The following is a 16,601-nucleotide window of genomic DNA, read 5'->3' on the forward strand; positions in this document are numbered from 1 at the left end:
CTTCTTCTCCACCCGAGTACCAGGGCTACTGGTCTGATTGGGAGACATTTGGGGGTGGGAACTGGGTAGATGGCTCAGTTGGTAAATTGCCTTACACGTGTATGTATGGACCTGAGTTTAATCCACAGAATCCATGTAAACAAATGCACTAGTGGTTCAGTCCTGGGGAGGGAAAGACGGTCACCTCCCTGGGGCTCACTGGCTGGCCAGCCAGCCTAGCCTATGCGGCAACTTTCAAGCCAATGAGAGATTCTGTCTCAAAAAAAAAAAAAAAAAAAAAAAAAAAAAAAAAAGAAGGTGGACAGTGCTTGATAAATGATAGTCAGGCTGTCCTGTGGCCTCTGGATACATGCCATGAAAACACACACACACACACACACACACACACACACACACACACACACACACACACTGTTCCTTGTCATTACCCATAAGTATTCTTCTACACTGACATTAGAGTCCTCTCAAACACTGCACCCTTGCACCAGTCAACGCCTCCCCCTCTACACCCTTCCCAGTGACTGCTGACCACTGTTTTACTCTCTGCTTCCACAGAATCCACTTGTTACACATTTAGTGAAAATCCTCTAGATGCATCTGTATTGTTGCAGGTGGCAGATTTCATTCCTTTTTCAAGGTGGAATAATATTCCAACCCAGGAGGGTGAGAGAGACATATCCCACAAAAGGCAACCCTTGAACACCCTATGGTTACAAAAACCAAACCAAAACAACAACAACAACAACAACAAAAAAAAAACCCAGGATTTCTAAGAATACCAGAGAGAGGAAAAGGTTTTCGAGAATAAAATACTGTTGCTATTACTAAGAACAATAATAATGGTGATGAGGGCCAGTTAAAAACTGGTTGGATTTGTGGAAAGTCATACTTGTGGTGATGAAAAATAAAATAAAATTAGCCTAAAGTTTGCAAAGAGGGAAGGATACAGAAGGTGATTTTTCAGCTAGGCCAGTTGGCCAAATGAGTGGGAGGGAGCTCCTAGCACAAGGGAGGAAATCCTGCATAAATTTGGCTATTTTCTACATCAGGTGAGACTTAAGAATGTAAATATGAGGGCACTGGAAAGGTGGCTCAGTGGTTAAGAGCACGGGGACTCTTGGATTCCCAGCGCCCACCTGGTGGCTTACAACCATCCATAGCTCCACTTCCAGGTATCTAACGCCCTCCCTGGCCTCTGTGGGCACTACATGAAAGTGGTACATAAACACACACAAGCAAAACACCCATACCCATAAAATGGTTTTTGAAAAAGAGTATAAATGTGTATTATCTGTATACAAGAAGAGAACAAAGCTTGTCACCAAGTCAAAGAAGAGTGAACAGAATAATATTGACAGGCCTGTCAGGATAGACTAATTGGTATTAATGGCTTCATACGCTAGCCAAGCAGAACAGCCCAGCAGGTTATTTACACTGTAGACACGAGAGTCTCTGCTAAAGAAGAGTGCCCAGCCGTGTGCTGTAATGTTGTGAATTGGCTAACCACTGAAAACGACTGCAAGCTTGCTCATGTCTCAAAGAAACTTGTAACCCACTGCACAAATGTTCAAATTTAGCTTTGAAGGTTTAATAAAAGACTCACCAAAAGAATGGGTTCAGGTGTGTCTAACCTTTTGAGATTGTGAAATGATGTTGTCACCTACAAAGTTGTGCTTGAGAACCGTTAAGTCATATTAAGTTTAGGATTCTCTTTTGTTGGGCCCCATTCATATGTATTCTTGGCCATGTGGCTGTTGGTGGCTCAAGACTGCAGGAAAAGAGCTCTCAGCCTGTTCTTGAGTGTATTCGTTCTTTGTCTACTCGCTTCTTTCTATGGACATCTGTGTGCATGTGTAGGTGTGCTCCGCTACCATTTTATTTATTTATTTTATTTATTTATTTATTTATTTATTTATTTATTTATTTATTTATTTATTTATTTATTTATTTATTTATTTTGAGAAGGGTCTCACAGTGAAACTGGAGCTCCGGAATTCAGCTAGGTTGGCTAGCCAGTGAGCTCAGGGGAGCTCCCAGCACAAGGCCATCAGACATGCTTTATTCACCGCAGCCTTTTCCTTGGATGCTGGGAATCTGAATGCAGGTGCCCATGCTTGTGTGGCAGGCACTTTACTGACTCACCCATCTCCCAGCCCTGGTTCTTTCTTTACAGTCTCTAGTTTGCTGTGGAAATTTCCCATCTTAATTAATCTTTGAGGATATTAATTATGATTATTTAAAAATCCATGCTTTGTAACTTAATTACTAAGATCTCCAGTACTCAAGCTTTCATACTTTAGCATATCTGATTATTCTGCATTCTTATTTTTATTTCTGAGTATGAGTGTGTACCTGCTTGTATGTGTACCATGTACATGCAGTTCCCACAGAGGCCAGAAGAGGGAGTTGGATCCCTGGAGCTGGAGTTAATGGTAGCTTTAAGCCACCTGGTGTGGGTGCTAGGAAACAAACCCAGATTCTTTGTAAGAGCAGCAAGTGCTCTTAATTGCTCAGCCTGTCTCTCCAGCCACTCAGTTCTCAGTCAAACCAAGTTACAGCAATAGTTAAGGCTCTGGGCTGTTGTCATCTACAATGTTTGAGTCTTCTTTTGTCAGATCACTGTGCTAGGGAATGGTCCCCTCAGCTCAGGGGGAGCTCCATTGATCTGAACCTTGGCTTTAGAGAGAGGGAGGGAGGGAGGGAGGGAGAGAGGAGAGGAGGAGAGAGAGAGAGAGAGAGAGAGAGAGAGAAGAGAGAAGAGAGAAGAGAAGAGAAGAGAAGAGAAGAGAAGAGAAGAGAAGAGAGAGAAGAGAGAGAAGTTAGGCACGAAACTTTATCCCATTGTAGTGCAATGGAGCTGTAATGGTTATTCAGCTTTTGTGATGGTTTGTGGTTGAACCTAGAACTCTTTGTGCTAAATAAAATAAGCTATAACCAGATAGAAGAGCACCAGATGGTATCACTTATGTGTGAAATTTGAATAAAAACATCAGACTCTCAGAGCTGAGCAAGAGTGGAGGTGAGCAGGGAGGGGGAGCTGTGGTGGAGGGAAGGGGTGGGTGCTGGTGCCATCAGATGAAGTTCTGAGGACAGGATGAGTGATGTGACTATAGTTAATCACTCTGTATTCTGTACTTGAGACTTGCTGAGAGGGTAGCTAGCTCCTGAGTGTTCCCACAGAGAGGAAGGTACTGACTATGTGGGATGGGGGAAGGGCTAACTTGCCTTGGGACCATTTTGTGATATTCATGACTAGCAAATCATAACTGTGCTTTTTATATACATATCATTTCATTGTCATTTTCAACTCAGTGAAACTGGAAATCAATACACATATGCACACACAAATACACAAATTAGCAAATTAAACATTTTTAAAAGGTGTCTGGTAGAATTTCTGTGGAAATTGGAATCCATAAAATGATTTTCAACAAGGGTTCTATCCATGATGTTAGCATTTATAGAGATATTTTCTGGTGAAAAGATTTTCATTAGCTTTTCAAGCACTGTGCTTTTCTTTGTTTTGACTGTTGTTAAAGGCACTGAGAGCTTTCAAAGGAATCAGTCATAATAAATTTGTAATTGCTGTTCAAATTGTATAAGGGAATTGAATTAATCAAATGTCATCAATACCTAAATGCTCGAGAAAAATAGGCTTTCAAAGACTCCTTTATTAGATATATGAGCAGAATGAATTGATCATTAAACAAAATACAAATAATAGTGAGTACTTTCCACACATAAGAGCCCTGTGGACTTGAGAGGGGGCACCCGCTACAGCTTTAATTCCTAGAGTTATTTGATGATATCTCACTAAGAAAGAAAAATCAGTTAAGCCAATAATCATTAAACATCTACTTCTAAGAACTAGGTCTTAAGGGCTCATTAGTTATTAGGAAATTATTGTCTTGTTCTGATATGACAAGCTTGGGGTTAATGGAAAAGTGGAGCTTTTGTGGCTTCTGAATGGCCACAGCCCAAGAAGCTTCACGAAGCCTGTCTTCAGGGACCCCCATCTCAAATGCAAACCGTGAGGTGATCGTCTCTGTTCTCTTTGGCCAGGAGGATGCTGCAGCTGGTAGGCTTAAACAGTGTCGCCTTCATCTGGTGACTAGGTCTCATTTCCTTTCAGAAAAGGATGCAGTTCAGAAGACATTGTGTCCCATGTGGCAAAGCTAAGGACAGTTAGGGAATCTGCTTCTGTTGGGCTAGTCTTCAATGTCATTGCCACTGAATGTTAGAATGAGTGAGGAGACAGCCTCTAGGTGCATTCCCAGGGAGGTCTGATGGAGAAGGGAGCAGAATGTAGCACATGGCCAGCATCCACAGCCCTTGCTTCCTGACTATAGATGCAAAGTGACCAGTTACCTCACTCTCTTCCTGCCTTGCTTCCCCCACCAGGATGGACTGTATTCCTCTCAACCGTGAGCCAAAATAAATAGTCTTTCCTTTAAGTTGCTTTTGTTAGAGCAATGAAAAAAGTAACTAACACATTTTACTTTCAGCTTCTCAGGAAAGCCTCAAAATCATTTGCATTACACTCTCCCAGCTTACCAGGAACTGTTACAATTCATGGGATATCAGAGTTAAATCCAAGTAGAGTAGAGGAATCTGCTAAACTCCAGAAGAGATCCAGGACACGCTTGTCACCGAGGTGTTCTGGTCTGGCTGTGACGATGGTTGATGACCTCTTTTAAGAATGGTTGGGGTGGGATTGTAATTAGAAAAGCACAAACATTGACAGCACACTTCTCAGCATATCCAGCCTGCTCCTCTGAGCAGAGGCCAATGAGACACTATTAATCATTTCTTCATTCTTGAGTAGCATCCCTCAAGCTTAAAAACGAGACAAGATGGGCTTTTAAAGTTAATGCATTTTTACTTGTAGAAATCTTTGAACACGTCTAGTTCCTTTTTAGCCCACCCCTTTCATTGAAATCAATTTCATTCTTTGCTTTAGGGAAAGACAGATGCAGACTCTAAGAGAGATACCACTGTGCTCTTCGACTGAAGGGTTCTGAGAGTCCATGGCCAGAACCAGAGGCTTCAGGCCAAATGGATTTCGACTTGTTAGAACTAAGCATTTAAGATAACAGGGACTTTCACTCAGAGCAGAGATCAAAGAATAAGGTCCTAGCCAATGTTGCTATGGGGCACCAACATCAGTGGTACCATGAGGTAGAACCCTGAGGCTGGGTGGGTGGCGATGTCTGCCATTGTTGCCTTTGTCTGGGTCCTAGACATCATCTATAAGCTGGGTACCCTTCCCATACCTCTCTCTGTGTAAGCAGCTGCTGTCTTAAATGTCCTTGAAGCATGTGTTCAATAGTGTTTCCTGCTGAAGGCCCAAAGGCTACGCCATCAGGTAGAATCAGGCCCAAGTAGAGCTCTTCAGAGACTCTTCATTTCAGGAATGGCCGAGCTGAGGGGATAGGCCAGTCAATAAAATGCTTACCTTGCAAGAATTGAGACCTGACTTCCATCCCCAGAATCTATGTCAACAAAACAAGCACCACCCATGAGAGAATGTACTCTTTTTTTTTTTTTTTAATTTTATTTTACAATACCATTCAGTTCTACATATCAGCCACGGGTTCCCCTATTCTCCCCACTCCCACACCTTCCCCTTACCCCCAGCCTACCCTCCATTCCCACCTCCTCCAGGGCAAATCCTCCCCCCAGGACTGCAATCAACCTGGTAGACTCAGTTCAGGCAGGTCCAGTCCCTTCCTCCCAGACTGAGCCAAGTGTCCCTGCATAAGCTCCAGGTTTCAAACAGCCAACTCATGCAATGAGCACAGGACTTGGTCCCACTGCCTAGTTGCCTCCCAAGCTGATCAAGCCAATCAACTGTCTCACCTATTCAGAGGGCCTGATCCAGCTGGGGGCCCCTCAGCCTTTGGTTCATAGTTCATGTGTTTCCATTCATTTGACTATTTTTTTTTTTCAATAATTGAGTAGAACCGAAATTTATTATAAGCCACAGTCGTCCTAGGGACCTCCATACTATATATATAGCCTCTATGGTTCTATGGGCTGTGGTCTGATTATTATTTATTTTATATATAGAATCCACTTATGAGTGAGTACATACCATGACTGTCTTTCTGGGTTTGGGTTACCTCACTCAGGATGATTTTTTCTAGTTCCATCCATTTGCCTGCAAAATTCATGCTTTCATTGTTTTTCTCTGCTGAGTAGTACTCCATTGTGTATATGTACCACATTTTTTCCATCCATTCTTCTGGGCATCTAGGTTGTTTCCAGGTTCTGGCTATTACAAATAGTGCTGCTATGAACATAGCTGAGCATGTATCTTTATGGTATGAATCAGCATTCCTTGGGTATATGCCTAAGAGTGGGATGGCTGGGTCTTGAGGTAGTTTGATTCCTAATTTTCTGAGAAACCGCCATACTGATTTCCACAGTGGTTGTACAAGTTTACATTCCCACCAACAGTGGAGGAGTGTTCCCTTTGCTCCACATCCTCTCCAACATTGGTTGTCATTGGTGTTTTTGATCGTAGCCATTCTAACAGGTGTAAGGTGGTATCTCAGAGTCGTTTTGATTTGCATTTCTCTGATGATTAAGGATGTTGAGCATTTCTTTAAATGTCTTTCAGCCATTTGTAGTTCTTGTTTTGTAAATTCTCTGTTTAGCTCTTTAGCCTATTTTTTAATTGGACTGTTCAGTATTTTGATGTCTAGTTTCTTGAGTTCTTTATATACTGTGGAGATCAATCCTCTGTCAGATGTGGGGTTGGTGAAGATCTTTTCCCATTCTGTTGGCTGTCTTTTTGTCTTATTGACTGTGTCCAGAATGTACTCTTAATCTCAGCTAGAAGTGGGGAGATGGAGACAGATAGGTTACAGGCCAGTATCTAGCCCACATGCTGAGTTCCAGGATACTGAGAGACTCTGTCTCAAAAAGCCAAGGTGGATGGCTTCTGATATCTGAGGTTGATTTCTGGCCTCCACGCGCATTCACACCCATACGCACCCACACCCATCTGAATGGGCACACACAGAAGGGCCTGGCTGTCTAATCAAATCGTTTATTTAGTTAATCAAAAGGTATGTTTAGCTGAAGGCTTTTGAGGGCTCATGTCTGGGCCAGCCATTATGGTAAGCATGTGACGGACTTTTCCATCCATGATCCGAATAGCAGATGAGTCACGTGTTACAACCCTGCAGCCTACGCTGTATCTTTTTACTTCCGAGGGACTTAGGAAATTATCAACAGTGCAGGTCACATGGGCAACCCAAGGCATGAAATGTGAGGAATCAGGTTGTTGCCTACAACTGATGGGAGTGGAGAGGAATTGTGTACACAGACAATGGGCCAACTTATGTGAAGATTTTGTCCCTGCCACACAGAGGCACCCCAGGAGATGGGCCCCCTTCAAACATGCCAATAAAAACATGTCAGTCCTGACCCTTAAAAATCTAACAGTGCTCCTTAGAATCATTAGGACAAAGAAGACCCCTTCAAATCTGGTCTGAGTTTCTACCTCTCCAGCCAGATTCTCTGGGCTGCCGGAACAGAAGCCCTCCTCTGTATAAGAGGTGTGCCTACTAGACTGCTGTTTCCTCACCATGCATTTTCCTGCCTCAAGGCTCTCACACATTCATTTCTTCTGGCCAGAGACTCTCCTCCCCTCCTGGGCTACCCTTTGTCCTGTGTGCTTTCTACTGCTCTGATAAAGACCATGACCAAAAGGATCTTGGGAAGGAAAGGGTTTATTTCAGCTCAGAGGCCATCACACAGGGAAGTCAGGGCAGGAACTCAAGGCAGGAACCTGGAGGCAGGAGCTGAAGCAGAGGCCACCCAGGAATGACGCCTACTGACTTCCTCAGCTTGCTTTTTATATAGCACAGGATCACCTGCCCATGGGTAGTACGGCCCACAGTTTGCTGGGCCATTCCACATCAATCGTAAATCAGGAAAATGCCCCAAAGACTTGCCTACAGGCTAATCTGATAGAGGCTTTTTCTCAACTGAAGTTCCCTCTTCCAGATATCCCTGGTTTGTGTCCACTGTACAGCAAATTAACCAGCATGCTCTTCTTTCAGAGATTAGTTCAGGGGCCACTTTCTTGAGAGTCCTTCTCAAGCATTCTGTCCAGATTGTGATTTGAGCCTGTGGTGGTTTGAAAGAAAATGGCCCCCATAGGGAGTGGCACTTGTTAGGAAGTGTGGCTTTGTTGGAGTAGGTATAGCCTTGCTGGAAGAAGTGTGTCACTGTAGGGGTGGGCTTTGAGGTCTCCTCTGCTCAGTGTGGAACATGTTCTCTTCCTGCTGTCTGTGGATTGAGATGTAGAATCCTCAGCTCCTTTTCCAGCACCAAGTCTGCCTGCACACTTCTCTGTCCTGACATGATGGTAATGGACTAAACTTCTGACACTGTAAGCTACCCAATTAAATGTTTTCCTTCATAAAAGTTGCTGTGGTCATGGTGTCTCTTCACAGCAATAGAAACCCCAAGACAAGCCCCTCCTGGTACAGCTTGCCTCTCCATCATGGGGCCACTTGGTGTTTACCCGCTTCTGTCATGGTTACTTGATTCATGACTGTCTGGACCACAATCATAGCTTCTTCCTTGTGTTGATCCTTTCATCAAGGACTTTACACAATTGGTCTCCCCAGACCCTGGATAACTGGAGGAGACAGGGACTGGTTTTATGGATGTGCAAACTGTGGTACAGACAAGTTTTGACCCTGGCTGAGGTGCAGTAGCTAATGAGGATGGGGCGATGGAAGCTCATCTTGATTGGCAACTCGATGGCACTCGGAGTCACCATGGAAACAAATCTATGATCATGCTGGTGAGGGACTGTGCAGTTAGGGTCATTAGGTAGGTCTTCCCACCCTAAACACTGGTAGCTCCATTCCGTGGGGTGAGGTCCAGAACTAAATGAAATGGAGAAAGGGAGCTGAGCCACTGCACATCACCCTCTGCATCCTGACCATGGGTGCAGTGTGACCGACCCTGCCCACAGGGCATTCCCACCACCACGGAGTGCACCCTCAGACTGTAAGCCAGAGTTAACTCTTCCTCCCTTTGGTTGCCTTCGTCAGGTATATTGCCATAGCAACGAGTAACATACAGGGTCACACCTGTTTTGCCTGCCCACGAGTACTGCCTATGGACTGCACTGTGACCTCTGTTAACATACCAAACCCCCAGACCACACGGCTCTATCTGGAGATGGGACTTTGAAGAGGAAGTTAGGTTAAATGAGGTCACAGAACAGGTACCCAATCCAGCAGCACTGACGGCTGTAGTGAGGAAGAAGAGGGGAGACATTGAACTGTCATGGAGGACACAGCAAGAAGGCAGCTGTGTGCAAAAGGAAGTGAGCCCTCACCAGGACCCTTCCGTGCTCCTTCTGACTTCATTGCTCAAGTCTCTAGGACTAGGGGAATACATTTATGTTAATTAAGTCACCTGGCCCCTGACATTTGCTGTGGCAAATCAATTGGAAAAAGACAGACCAGTTGAGTGCCTGAAGCCTGGCCAACACTTGTTCACCAGGCCCTGGGGGTTGACTAAAAGGTATTTGTGGTGGATATCAGATGAGCATCAAGCCTTGGTAGTTAGCCAGACAGAGGGACAGATGTCATGGCAGATGTAAGTTGAGAGGCAGTTGGGGAGAACAAGGAACATGATCTAGAAGGAAAGCCACCGCTCAAACAATAAAGATCCTGGGTTAGCCACTTTTCTGTTGCCGTGATGAAATAAAAAAGCAACTTTGAGGAGAAAAGGCTTTGTTTTGGATTACGGTTCCAGAGTCCATCACTGCTGTGAGGGCTCAGCAGGAGTCAGGAAGAAGTGATTTTTATTTTCATCTACACTCAGAGAGAGGGAGGAGCTCTCAGATCTCACCCTGAGTGACACACTCCCTGCAGCAAGTCTCTGCCTCCTACAACACCCCCAAACAGCGCCACCAACTGGGGACCAAGAGTTCAAACATGTGAGCCGATAAGGACATTTCTTTTCATTGGCCCACAAGCAGAATGCTGAAGCTGAAGGATTCAAGGCCCAGTTGACTGTGTCACTAGCATGATTGTTGGGGTCACTGGGAAGTGGGGTGCAGGTTAGTGTCAGAGCCCCACTTCAGTGGACTAAAGCACTGTGTTAAAGAAAGTTCAAGGTCACAGATGGTGTCAACCGTTGCATGTATTTTAACCTTCCTCTGATAGATAACACCTTGACAAAAGGTATAGTGGGGCCTTGCAGCCCAAGGACATATGTCACGAGGAGAGAGCTGTAGAAAGTCTCTACATTCATCTCGACTCCAGAGAAAAGAGGCAAGGTGAGCAGAATGCAGCATGATGGATTGTCCTGGGCCACTGGACGCTGCGGGAGGATAATGAATCACTGTAGCAACCTTTCTCTGGGGTTGCCCAGGCACATTTTGAAGTCTCTGTCTTCATTTGAGTGATGGGTTTCTCACCATAACCTGTGTTGTCCTCAGGAAGGAGGAAAGCATGGCAGATGGAACCCTGTAACAAGAGTCCCCAGTGCTGTTAAGGTAAGGGTGGTGGGCTTGAGAGCCCAGAACCAGCCAGTGCCCTTATGTTGACCTCCCCTGTGATCTTGATGAGATTTGTATGGACCTTGGTGTCCACATTTTGAAAACACACATAATAGGGCTGGGAAGAGGGCTCAGTAGTTAAAGTGCCTACTGAGTGTGAACCCGTGAGAAGTAAGGCCATCTTTTCCTCCCTGCCCTCTCCACTGACAAGAGAAGCCATCATGTCAAAAGCTCCAGAGACTCAAGGGTAGAACCAGAAGGCCATTGCCTGCATTTTTGAAAAATATGTTTTAGTTTTATTTTGTGTGTACACGTGTGAGCAGGCTCATGTGAAGACCAGAGGTCAACCTCAGTGTCGTCCTCAGGAACTGTCTACCTTGTTTTTGGAGACACTTGACCTGGAGCTTGACAATTCAGTTAGCTGACAGGGAAGTGAGGCCAAAGGGATCAGCCTGGCTCCCTCTTGCCAGGGCTGGAATTTTAAGGATGTGCCACTGTAAGTACCTGGTTTCAAGTGGCAACTCTGAGGTGTGTTCTAGTGTCTTGGAAAATGCAGCAATTCTCTTGGGAGGTATTAGTGCCACTTCTGACCACTTCTCCTGTGTGGGGAATTAAGCACAGCTAGCCCCCCTTCCTAGGCTAGCTTGCTGATTAGTGAGTGATCCCAGGAGGGAGAGGCCACCTGAGAATCTCACCTCACAATGGATCTACACCCAGGAGGGTGGGGAAGCATTTCTCATGGTATAGACCAAGCCTGAGAAAGTCAATTACCTGGATGGGGACAACAGTTCTCACATTTGGTAGAACTCTACCTTGGGCATGCTTTTTGCATGGAGAGAGGAATGAACACCTCCCTCTCATAGCTGGGCAAACTAGGATAGGGGTGGATGCCTTTTGTGGGGGGAATACAAACAGGCATCTATACACCCCAGATAGGGAGCCAATGACAGACCAAAGAAATAATTTCATATAAGGCTACCTTGCTGAGCTGATGAGTTTATTAGGGTTACTTACAGGAGTGTGAGGGACTGAGAGGTTGATACACTGAAGAGCCCACCCCAGCATGGGGGATGACTCACAAAAGCTGTGTCCATTGAAAGCTGTATGTTCAACTTGCAGGCTGCTCCACTGAAGAGACTGAAGAATATTCTCATCTTCAGAAGCTGTCACTGCTTATACAATCTTCATAACTGTTTATACAACCTTGGCTTGGGGCCTTGTGAAATCTAGTAATGTCCTCAGCTTCCTGGGTCATGTTCTCTCTCTCTCTCTCTCTCTCTCTCTCTCTCTCTCTCTCTCTCTCTCTCTCTCCCCTCCCCCCTCCTCATTTGTGTGTGTGTGTGCATGTGTGTGCTTGCTTGCACACACTATCTGTGTGTAGGTGCCCTCAAATGTCAGAAGGTGGCATTAGATGCTCTGGAGCTAGAGTTACAGGTGGTTGTGAGCTGCCTGATATGGTTTCCAAATATCAAACAAGAACAGCAAGTGGCCGGGCGGTGGTGGCGCACGCCTTTAATCCCAGCACTCAGGAGGCAGAGCCAGGCGGATCTCTGTGAGTTCCAGGCCAGTCTGGGCTATCAAGTGAGTTCCAGGAAAGGCGCAAAGCTACACAGAGAAACCCTGTCTCAAAAAAAAAAAAAAAAAAAAAAAAAAAAAAAAAAGAAAGAAAAAAAGAACAGCAAGTGTTTCAACCACTGAGCCATCTTTGCAGCCCAGCCCCCACCTCGTACTTTCCTTCAGTGTTCTGACTCATATATGCCTCCTTCTAGGAAGGAATAGTTCAGTATGGAGCAAATAGTTGCTCAACTTTGTTTGATATCATAGAACCAAGCATCTGCAGGGGGTGAAGTTCTCACCTGTGTCCTTTCTGACATCATCAACAAAATATGAATTCAGAGCAAGCTTCTGGGCTCCACTTTCCTCCCCCTTGTAGTAGCTCTGCTTGTTGAACATGGCACATTCTCCTTGCTGAAGTCAATACGAGCCAATAAAACCCTTCAAGGCGACTCCTCTGCAGGAATAAGTTCTAGAGGACATCTTAGGTCTTTGGTAACAACGATAATAGAAAAGGTTTATCAAGAGCTTAACTACACAGCAGGTACCAGGCTCCTTACCCATGTCTTCTCCATGAACCCTTGTGCGAGGTGGACACTGATATTGAGGTTTTGCAGGCAAGGAAGCAAAGACTCAAAGAGATCGAGACCTTGCCTGGAGTCAACCATACACAATGACATGGTGTGTCATTTTGGCTAAAATGGAGTCAGATTCCTAGAACACACTTTCTTTCTCTGGTTCTGGGTTAGACTAGAACATAAGAAGAATTAGGAAGGTAAAATATTGTAGGAGGAAAGGTGAATGCTGAGGAGCCAGCTGACGAAAGCTTTCCCTCACAGCCCACTTCTTCCCGCCGGCTGGCCCTGCCTACCTGCAGTAGCTTCAAAGCTGATGCTCCAGGCAGGGCAGCACCATCACTGACTGTCCCATGGGCCTCCCATTTTCCTAGCCTGGTGAAGGCTAGACTTCTGGGCTACCTGATTGTCTTTGGGACTGGCGGTCAGTAACCCTCCTGAGTTCTACTTCCTCCTTGGGACTCTTCCCCTAAGTGCGTAGCCTCTCGGTCCTTCACTCCGGAAGACCTGTAGTGGTTTCTCCTCTGATCAGTGACTGACACATACAGTTGGTCACAGGTGGAAGTAGAATTGGAACCCACATCTAGCTGCCTCCAGAACCCACACAAGGAGCTCCTTGCACAGTGATTGGAGATGAAGAACCGCCAATGTTTCATGTCAATTATGTAGTAAATTATAGTGAGTTATAGAAAAATCATGGCTTCCCCTTTTTCAAAAAGTTTAATTCCACTCATATTAGTTAAATGGCCTCTAAAAGTCTCCTCTTGCATGTGTATGTACGTGTGTGCTCATATGTGTACAGATGCACGTGTGCATGTGTGCATGCATGCAGGCGCACACAGAGGTCAGATGTCAACCCTCAGGTGCTGTCCACCTTGGTGTTGTTTGTTTTTGAGATAGGGTGTCTCACTAGGACTTAGAGTCCACCTGCTGACACCAGCGTGCATTTCTGTGTGAAATGAACAAAAGGAACTTGGTTTGGTGTAAACCCTTTCCCTGGCCTGGCTGTCAGGTCTCCTGCAGGTGAGGAGTGAGTGGTCCCAGCTTGTTTCCCTCTGTCTGTTAACCCCATACTCAGCCCTCACCCACCAGCAACAGGAGACAGGAGGGAAGACATGGAGATGTGCTCTGGAATGGATGGGGGCTCTGTGTTCTCCAAACCGGCGAGGCTGTCAAGGCTTGCTGTCTTCCTGGCAGCAACCATATCCTGGAGAGTTCTTGGGAAGCTTCTAGCCCCTCACTCTTGTCTGCCACACCCGCTTGCCCAGTTGTGAAACAAGGTCCCAGACAACCTCCTGTGGTTCTGTTTCCTGCTGTGACAGCTGGTACCTACTCATCCGGGTGTTCTTTGGGGACATTCCTTCAGGGAGTAAAAGTTGAACCAATGGTGGCGGCTGTCCCTGTTTACCTCACGGTCCTGCCATTGCTTTTCCCATTGGATACTTCCTCCTGCTTCCCCTCTCGAGTTCATACATTTTCCTGACTCCTTCTCTGTATTTTTGATTCATAATATGTTTATTTACTTCCAGTTGGGGTGATAAATGAGCTATTAAAGGGCTTATCCCACAAGCAAGAAGACCTGAGTTCACATCCCTAGCACCCATGTAAAAAGTCAGATATGGTGATGTATGACTCTAAGCCCAGAGCTTATGAGTAAGGGGTAGAGTTATCTAATCTATCACTATCTATAGCTATGTGTGTATATGAACCTCACAGGCACACATGAGCATACCTATATTCACATACACACTGTCTACTATGTTCTATGACTTGGTATAGTACAACATGGTACAGTACAGCAGTACAGTACGACTTGGCATATTACAACTTGACATAATACAGTACCTCTCTGAGTTGGAGGTTCCTGGTAATGTATGCCTGTAATCCTGCACTCAGGAGTCTGAAACAGGAGGATTGTGAATTGTGAGTTCCAGAGTACCCTGGGCTACATAGTGAGATCTCATCTCAAATGGAACCAACTAGACTAGAACAAAACCCAGGTTCTCTCTGGAAATGTCCTCCCCGGCGTCCCCGGAGCTGTGCTGTACTATCTCAAGTCCATTAAGTCAGCACTGAAGATTGGCTGCCCCGCCCCGGTACTGCTAAGCTGCCTCGACTCCTCCAGAATGCCCTGCTGCCAGCCAAGGAAGTTCACACACTCCACAGAGCTTCTGTGTCTTTCAAAGTCCCCACACTTCTGGAGAGAAACTCTAAAAATGGGGGGAAATGAGCTCAATATGTGGAAACGTACCATGTCCTCTCCAGAGGAAGCCAGTGTATACATTTCAGAATTATTTTATACAGAGACACGAGCACACAGGGACCAAGTGGAGAATTATTGCAGCTAATATGCTCATCCCAGGGACTCGCTCCAGTTCCCAGGCTCTTTCATGAAAATCTCATTCTGAATTGCCTGAGAAGGATCAATAGCAACTAGATAAATCATCAGAGCCCACGATTCTGCCGACAGAGCTTGGGAGGACTGATACCTGAAGTGTCCGTCAAGGCTAATGAACACTTCCAGGAGGGTTTACTCACATTTTCCCTGGCCAAGCTCAGCTCCCATTTCATCCAGAGCCCTGCAGAATGCAGTTGTTGGAGTTTGGCTGGACCTGACCATTCAAACCAATTTAATTTTGAATTTCCCAGGAAATGGCAGAGATGCCCACTTGCCCTGTGTTTGTCTTCTGGCCACCGAACACATTCAATTTGGCTCTGCAAACATGTCACCAAGTGACTTTCTAGTGGGAGGCTGTGTTTGCATGGAGTGATGGGTGATTTCACTCATACCTTCCCTGCTGGGGGTGAGGTGGGGGGAGCCTGGCAATGTAAACAAGCAGAGGAGGAGAGGACTCTCAAAGGCCGCAGAGCTCCATGGCAACCCACCTGGGCAGCAATTGGTCCTCTCACATTTTTCTCATTACAACAGATGAAAAACATTCCTGGTTTAAAAAAGAAAAGAAAACAGGATTCCAGCATATGCTTCCTTTAATTGTTATTCCCAGTCTGAATGGTGAGCATACAGAGAATCCCATGCTGTCTCACATCACAAAGTTGTTCCTTGAGAAATCTGGGGTTTAATCCAGGTCTGCTCCATAGCTAAGGACTGGCCTGTGACTCAGATTACCTTCTTCAGAAAGAAGAGAGATTGCAAAGGTTCTGTATTAAAGAAAAAAGAGTGGAGGGAAGGAGGGAAGAAGGGAGGGAGGGAGGGAAGGAGGGAGGCAGAGAATCTCTGAACAGGAACAGCACAAGATTTTATGCTGTACTGTCAAAAAGTTGCTGATGAGCTACATGAAGTAGCTAGTGTGTGTGTGTGTGTGTGTGTGTGTGTGTGTGTGTGTGTGTGTGTGTGTGTGCACATGCATGTATAGAGGCTGGAGATCACTGTAGAGTGTCTTCTACAATCTCACTTCTACAGTTTTATGGTTTTGAGATAGGCTCTTTCACTGAACCTAAAGTTCACTTCTTCAACTAGACTGGCTTGGCCAGAGAGCCTTGTAATTGTCCTGTTTCTGCCTCCTGCTGAGCTTACAGGAGTATATCACTAAACCTGGCATTTTGGGTGGTGCTGGGGATTTGAACTCAGGTCCTTATACTTGTGCAGCAAGCATTTTACTCACTGAGCTATCAGTTTTCAGCTGTTCTGCCTGAGACTGAAATCCATGAAAGCTGATGAAGAGCTCTTACTTAAGTTTGCATTACTAATACATTCAGGATATGGCTTGCATGTCTCATTTGATGAGTGCTTTTCCTATTTTCTCACTGTGTAATATTTATTTAGGCACTGCTCAGTTTCAGCAGGTTCATTCATGCTTACTTTTGACTCATGTATACCGAAGCTTTAGTTCTTTCTTTATTGCAGTTTACTATGTTGAATCATCTCTTGAGATGACTGATGGCAGAATTAAAATGAACTTGAAGTGGTGGCGAGT

The sequence above is a fragment of the Peromyscus leucopus genome, chromosome 7, assembly GCF_004664715.2.
Source record: "Peromyscus leucopus breed LL Stock chromosome 7, UCI_PerLeu_2.1, whole genome shotgun sequence".
NCBI lineage: Eukaryota > Metazoa > Chordata > Mammalia > Rodentia > Cricetidae > Peromyscus > Peromyscus leucopus.